We start from the raw sequence: 8,641 nt of genomic DNA, 5'->3' as shown, positions 1-8,641 counted from the left end.
GTTTGATGATCTACTGACTCCTTCAAGAAACATGTGTGTTTGATGATCTACTGACTCCTTCAAGAAACATGTGTGTTTGATGATCTACTGACTCCTTCAAGAAACATGTGTGTTTGATGATCTACTGACTCCTTCAAGAAACATCTCTGTGTTTGATGATCTACTGACTCCTTCAAGAAACATGTGTGTTTGATGATCTACTGACTCCTTCAAGAAACATGTGTGTTTGATGATCTACTGACTCCTTCAAGAAACATCTCTGTGTTTGATGATCTACTGACTCCTTCAAGAAACATGTGTGTTTGATGATCTACTGACTCCTTCAAGAAACATGTGTGTTTGATGATCTACTGACTCCTTCAAGAAACATGTGTGTTTGATGATCTACTGACTCCTTCAAGAAACATCTGTGTTTGATGATCTACTGACTCCTTCAAGAAACATCTGTGTTTGATGATCTACTGACTCCTTCAAGAAACATCTGTGTTTGATGATCTACTGACTCCTTCAAGAAACATGTGTGTTTGATGATCTACTGACTCCTTCAAGAAACATGTGTGTTTGATGATCTACTGACTCCTTCAAGAAACATGTGTGTTTGATGATCTACTGACTCCTTCAAGAAACATCTCTGTGTTTGATGATCTACTGACTCCTTCAAGAAACATGTGTGTTTGATGATCTACTGACTCCTTCAAGAAACATGTGTGTTTGATGATCTACTGACTCCTTCAAGAAACATCTCTGTGTTTGATGATCTACTGACTCCTTCAAGAAACATGTGTGTTTGATGATCTACTGACTCCTTCAAGAAACATGTGTGTTTGATGATCTACTGACTCCTTCAAGAAACATGTGTGTTTGATGATCTACTGACTCCTTCAAGAAACATGTGTGTTTGATGATCTACTGACTCCTTCAAGAAACATGTGTGTTTGATGATCTACTGACTCCTTCAAGAAACATCTGTGTTTGATGATCTACTGACTCCTTCAAGAAACATGTGTGTTTGATGATCTACTGACTCCTTCAAGAAACATGTGTGTTTGATGATCTACTGACTCCTTCAAGAAACATGTGTGTTTGATGATCTACTGACTCCTTCAAGAAACATCTCTGTGTTTGATGATCTACTGACTCCTTCAAGAAACATGTGTGTTTGATGATCTACTGACTCCTTCAAGAAACATGTGTGTTTGATGATCTACTGACTCCTTCAAGAAACATCTCTGTGTTTGATGATCTACTGACTCCTTCAAGAAACATGTGTGTTTGATGATCTACTGACTCCTTCAAGAAACATGTGTGTTTGATGATCTACTGACTCCTTCAAGAAACATGTGTGTTTGATGATCTACTGACTCCTTCAAGAAACATCTGTGTTTGATGATCTACTGACTCCTTCAAGAAACATCTGTGTTTGATGATCTACTGACTCCTTCAAGAAACATCTGTGTTTGATGATCTACTGACTCCTTCAAGAAACATGTGTGTTTGATGATCTACTGACTCCTTCAAGAAACATGTGTGTTTGATGATCTACTGACTCCTTCAAGAAACATGTGTGTTTGATGATCTACTGACTCCTTCAAGAAACATCTCTGTGTTTGATGATCTACTGACTCCTTCAAGAAACATGTGTGTTTGATGATCTACTGACTCCTTCAAGAAACATGTGTGTTTGATGATCTACTGACTCCTTCAAGAAACATCTCTGTGTTTGATGATCTACTGACTCCTTCAAGAAACATGTGTGTTTGATGATCTACTGACTCCTTCAAGAAACATGTGTGTTTGATGATCTACTGACTCCTTCAAGAAACATGTGTGTTTGATGATCTACTGACTCCTTCAAGAAACATGTGTGTTTGATGATCTACTGACTCCTTCAAGAAACATGTGTGTTTGATGATCTACTGACTCCTTCAAGAAACATCTGTGTTTGATGATCTACAGACACACATAAGAAACATCTTAAGACGTTTCTATTTGTTCAGGCTTTTCCTTGATTTTCTTGAACTCCTGTGTTGTTCTCAGTTTTATCTTGATCTTTAAAATATATACTTTATTGAATATTGTTTTGATTGTTTAAGTTCTTTGTGACTCTGGTCTGGAAAGTTCTATATAAATAAAAATTACTTACTTACTTACAACATATGTTCGACATAATTTGTGTAAACTTCCTTTTCAACTTGTTTTTCCTGAAACTTTGATCAGTTTCCAACACACACTTACAACACACACTTACACACACACACACACACACACACAAAACCTAAGATTCCACTTCACTGTCCGTCAACACATGAAGCAACAACTGGTGACACAATTATCTCGTCAGTCGACTCAAATGTCGACACTTTCTTCGCACGTTTTGACAGTTTTGGCCTCGAGCCACGACTGGAGCTACATAAGCTAACAGGCTAATCGCTAACACGGATCCAGACAGTTTCCACAAGTGTGTGTACTTGTGTTGTACAATCACACTCGAGAGAACATATTGAAAACACAATTGTTTTTTGTGTGTTTGTGCTTCTCTTGTGTACTTTCTGATCGAGATTGACAGGATGCTTAGCAGGCTGTGTGCCGACTGTAATTACACACACTTGAGAAATACTGGCTCTCTGTGTTGAAGAGGAGTGTGTAATCAACACACACACTCACACACACACACACACACACACACACACACACACACACACACACACACACAAGCACCTGACATTCTTTCAAAGATTAGCAACACACCTTGTTTTCTCTGGGCTCAAGGAAGAAACTCTTAAAGGAAGCGTCTTCATCGCCGTGACAACACTTGTCTCATCATCATCATCATCATCACCTTCATCATCACCTTCATCTTCATCATCTTCATCATAGTCATCATCTTCATCATCATCACATCATCATCACCTTCATCTTCATCGTCTTCATCTTCATCATCGCCATCATCATCTTCATCTTCATCTTCATCATCTTCATCTTCATCATCTTCATCTTCATCATCGTCATCTTCATCATTACTATCATCCTCATCTTCACTATCATCCTTATCCTCATCTTCATCATCTTCATCACCTTCATGGTGACTCAAGTTAAGATCAGTAAAACACTGTGAGAAGGAGGAGGAAGACGACGATGACATGAGGACGTTCAGTGACCACCTTCATGCTAATGGCTACGTTCTGAAACACAATCATTTCATACTTTGTTGTTGTGTTTGTTGGTCATTTGAAGAACATGTGGAGTAATAATGCGAAACCTTGTGGACTTATACTGCGAAACCTTGTGGACTAATACTGCGAAACCTTGTGGAGTAATACTGCGAAACCTTGTGGAGTAATACTGCAAAACCTTGTGGACTTATACTGCGAAACCTTGTGGACTTATACTGCGAAACCTTGTGGAGTAATACTGCGAAACCTTGTGGAGTAATACTGCAAAACCTTGTTGAGTAATACTGCGAAACCTTGTGGAGTAATACTGCAAAACCTTGTGGACTTATACTGCGAAACCTTGTGGACTTATACTGCGAAACCTTGTGGACTTATACTGCGAAACCTTGTGGAGTAATACTGCGAAACCTTGTGGAGTAATACTGCAAAACCTTGTTGAGTAATACTGCGAAACCTTGTGGAGTAATACTGCAAAACCTTGTGGACTTATACTGCGAAACCTTGTGGACTTATACTGCGAAACCTTGTGGAGTAATACTGCGAAACCTTGTGGAGTAATACTGCGAAACCTTGTGGAGTAATACTGCGAAACCTTGTGGAGTAATACTGCGAAACCTTGTGGAGTAATACTGTGAAACCTTGTGGAGTAATACTGTGAAACCTTGTGGAGTAATACAGCGAAACCTTGTGGAGTAATAATAAGAAACCTTGTGGAGTAATACCGCGAAACCTTGTGGAGTAATACCGCGAAACCTTGTGGAGTAATACTGCAAAACCTTGTGGAGTAATACTGTGAAACCTTGTGGAGTAATAATAAGAAACCTTGTGGAGTAATAATAAGAAACCTTGTGGAGTAATACCACGAAACCTTGTGGAGTAATACTGTGAAACCTTGTGGAGTAATACTGCGAAACCTTGTGGAGTAATACTGCAAGACCTTGAGGAGTAATAATATGAAACCTTGTGGAGTAATAATGCAAAACCTTGTGGAGTAATACTGCGAAACCTTGTCGAGTAATACTGCAAAACCTTGAGGAGTAATAATGTGAAACCTTGTGGAGTAATAATGCGAAACCTTGTGGAGTAATACTGCGAAACCTTGTGGAGAAATACCGCGAAACCTTGTGGAGTAATACTGCAAAACCTTGTGGAGTAATACTGCGAAACCTTGTGGAGTAATACTGCAAAACCTTGTGGAGAAATACCGTGAAACCTTGTGGAGTAATACTGCAAAACCTTGTGGAGTAATACTGTGAAACCTTGTGGAGTAATACTGCGAAACCTTGTGGAGTAATACTGCAAGACATTGAGGAGTAATAATGTGAAACCTTGTGGAGTAATAATGCAAAACCTTGTGGAGTGATACTGCGAAACCTTGTGGAGTAATACTGCAAAACCTTGAGGAGTAATAATGTGAAACCTTGTGGAGTAATAATGCGAAACCTTGTGGAGTAATACTGCAAAACCTTGTGGAGAAATACCGCGAAACCTTGTGGAGTAATACTGCAAAACCTTGTGGAGTAATACTGTGAAACCTTGTGGAGTAATACTGCAAAACCTTGTGGAGTAATACTGTGAAACCTTGTGGAGTAATACTGTGAAACCTTGTGGAGTAATAATGTGAAACCTTGTGGAGTAATAATGTGAAACCTTGTGGAGTAATACTGTGAAACCTTGTGGAGTAATAATGTGAAACTTTATGGAGTAATACAGCGAAACCTTGTGGAGTAATACTGCAAAACCTTGTGGAGTAATACTGTGAAACCTTGTGGAGTAATAATGTGAAACCTTATGGAGTAATACAGCGAAACCTTGTGGAGTAATACTGCAAAACCTTGTGGAGTAATACTGTGAAACCTTGTGGAGTAATAATGTGAAACCTTGTGGAGTAACAATGCGAAACCTTGTGGAGTAATAATGCGAAACCTTGTGGAGTAATACTGCGAAACCTTGTGGAGTAATACTGCAAAACCTTGTGGGGTAATAATGTGAAACCTTGTAGAGTAATAATGCGAAACCTTGTGGAGTAATACTGCAAAACCTTGTGGGGTAATAATGTGAAACCTTGTAGAGTAATACTTCGAAACCTTGTGGAGTAATACCGCAAAACCTTGTGGGGTAATAATGTGAAACCTTGTAGAGTAATAATGCGAAACCTTGTGGAGTAATACTGCAAAACCTTGTGGGGTAATAATGTGAAACCTTGTAGAGTAATACTTCGAAACCTTGTGGGGTAATAATGTGAAACCTTGTGGAGTAATACTTCGAAACCTTGTGGAGTAATACCGCAAAACCTTGTGGGGTAATAATGTGAAACCTTGTAGAGTAATAATGCGAAACCTTGTGGAGTAATACTGCAAAACCTTGTGGGGTAATAATGTGAAACCTTGTAGAGTAATACTTCGAAACCTTGTGGGGTAATAATGTGAAACCTTGTAGAGTAATAATGTGAAACCTTGTGGAGTAATAATGTGAAACCTTGTAGAGTAATACTTCGAAACCTTGTGGAGTAATAATGTGAAACCTTGTAGAGTAATACTGTGAAACCTTGTGGAGTAATAATGTGAAACCTTGTAGAGTAATACTTCGAAATCTTGTGGAGTAATAATGCAAAAACCAACATTTCATAATAATTTATAATATTAAAATAATGACGATATAATAATCATCATATTCATAAGAATCTGTCAATCTTCTTGACGACGGTCCTCCATGTTTATTTATGTTTCTCTCGACCCGTCAGAACCATCAGGTTCTTCTCATTATTCACCCTGTGGTCCAACATCGCGACGTCCACACGAGTCCCTCGACCTCCTGCGGCGCCGACGGCGTTTTCATTAACGCAGTCATTTCCTGCTCGATGTGACGCGACTTCTTTTAAATGCTGTTTAAAAACCAGAGCTTCTCGCATTAAACGTCGCAGCAGAAACATTACGTCACAAGAGTCGCTTCTGCAGAAGTACACAACCTTGTCTGTGTATGTTCCATTGTGTGTTTGTGTGTTTCAGTGTGTGTGTTTCTGTGTGAGTCTGTGTATGTTCCATTGTGTTTCTGTGTGAGTCTGTGTATGTTCCATTGTGTGTTTGTGTGTTTCAGTGTGTGTGTTTCTGTGTGAGTCTGTGTATGTTCCATTGTGTTTCTGTGTTTCTGTGTGAGTCTGTGTATGTTCCATTGTGTGTTTGTGTGTTTCAGTGTGTGTTTCTGTGTGAGTCTGTGTATGTTCCATTGTGTGTTTCTGTGTGAGTCTGTGTATGTTCCATTGTGTGTTTCAGTGCGTGTGTTTCTGTGTGAGTCTGTGTATATTCCATTGTGTGTTTGTGTGTTTCAGTGTGTGTTTCTGTGTGAGTCTGTGTATGTTCCATTGTGTGTTTCAGTGTGTGTGTGTGTGTGTGTCTGTGTGAGTCTGTGTATGTTCCATTGTGTGTTTGACTGTGTGTGTGTCTGTGTGAGTCTGTGTATGTTCCATTGTGTGTTTCAGTGTGAGTCTGTGTATGTTCCATTGTGTGTTTGACTGTGTGTGTGTCTGTGTGAGTCCCAGTGACATAAATGAAGTTCAACCAACATGTTGTTGTTTTCAAGCTTTTATTTTGAAAGTTCCTTCATTGTTTCTGAATCAAGTGTTCATGAAAGAATGTAATAAAGACACAGTTGCTCGACTGAGTGTCGAACGATTCATGTGTAGACGTGTGTAGATGTTTTCCTGACACTCGGGTCTCGCTCTGGACGATCTCGTCGAGCCTAATCTTCGCCACCCGGAGGGAGACGAGCTCGGCGGCAGAAAGAGAAGGTTGTCGGTGCAATTCTGTGCTTCCTGTGTACAATACTGTCAGATGATGTTTGACCCGAAGGTTGTGCGTCTTTGTGGCGTCGAATGAAAGAGTCTCTTATCAATGAAGGCAGTGAGGAAGAAAAGACTTTAAAGGCTTCGGTCTCAGGAGGAGCTGCTGTGACGACCAATCACAACCTTTTGTAGCGACAACAATAAACACGAGTGTTTGTTTGATTGTTCGGCTGCAGCAGGTTTGAACCCACGACCTGCCCTCGAGCAACGCACCGCAGTTTGACCACAACAAGTCAATCAAACATCAAAAGACGTCTATTAACCATGAATACACAACTATGACATTGACAATGTATGACATCATCACGACACGTGTGTGACATCATCACGACACGTGTATGACATCATCACGACACGTGTGTGACATCATCACGACACGTGTGTGACATCATCACGACACGTGTATGACATCATCACGACACGTGTGTGACATCATCACGACACGTGTATGACATCATCACGACACGTGTGACATCATCACGACACGTGTGTGACATCATCACGACACGTGTATGACATCATCACGACACGTGTGTGACATCATCACGACACGTGTATGACATCATCACGACACGTGTGACATCATCACGACACGTGTGACATCATCACGACACGTGTGTGACATCATCACGACACGTGTGTGACATCATCACGACACGTGTGTGACATCATCACGTTGTTACGAGGCTCCAGAATTTACTTTAGCTCGTGATATTAACTTTATAAAACAATATAATATGACTCACATTAATACTAGTGATAAAATTCATTTGTGTATTCATTTCCTGAACTTCAATGACATGATCACATGACATGATCACATGACATGATCACATGACATGATCACATGACATGATCACTTATTTTACTTTTGACCTTCACGTGTCAACATTAGCTAGCTTAGCATCACCATAGTAGCCGCTAGTAGCTAATAACATTGTTTGTGCTCAATATTCAAATAAAGACAGGAGTTTGAACGATGGCACGACAGGTTTGTGTGTTTGTGTGTTTGTGTGTTTGTGTGTTGCTTGTTTTCCCAGCAGCCTCTAACCTTCCAGCGTCTCCAACAATCAACCCTCGCTGACCCGCACTATTGTCCGAGCACAAAGCACTTTGAAGAGCCGCACCTCGACACACATTAGCATTTAAATCATAACACACACACGTACACACTTGTCATGCGAGTGTCGCACAAAACAGAGAATCTGCATCACAATAGAATGACTCACAAATAACAACACAACGCTTGAGTTAATCAAACTTTTCCGCACTCGTGGTGATGAGTCGGCTCTTCTGGAGATTATAAAGTCGACTTTATTAACTCGCGCACAAAGTGTGTTTAATCTGGTTCCCACAGTCCAACAACACAACTTTTTCTTGTGTTGACAAGTGACCCCTGACACACACACAAAGTCATTGAATGACTTTCAAAATGTTGAAACTCGACTTTTTTATGGATCGTTTCTGTATTTACTGTGTTTTTTAAACAATTGAATTCAATATTTTAGATATTTAAAGGTTGAATTTATTTGTATTGAATAATATTTTCTCATAGTTTCGTATGTAATGACGATTATTTTAATGTATTTAATGAATAATCAGACACGACTAACAGAGCCCTGAGCTA

Source organism: Callionymus lyra, chromosome 11 (assembly GCF_982586985.1).
Source record: "Callionymus lyra chromosome 11, fCalLyr1.hap1.1, whole genome shotgun sequence".
NCBI classification, from domain to species: Eukaryota; Metazoa; Chordata; class Actinopteri; order Syngnathiformes; family Callionymidae; genus Callionymus; species Callionymus lyra.
Note: the sequence above shows the minus strand (reverse complement) of the source record.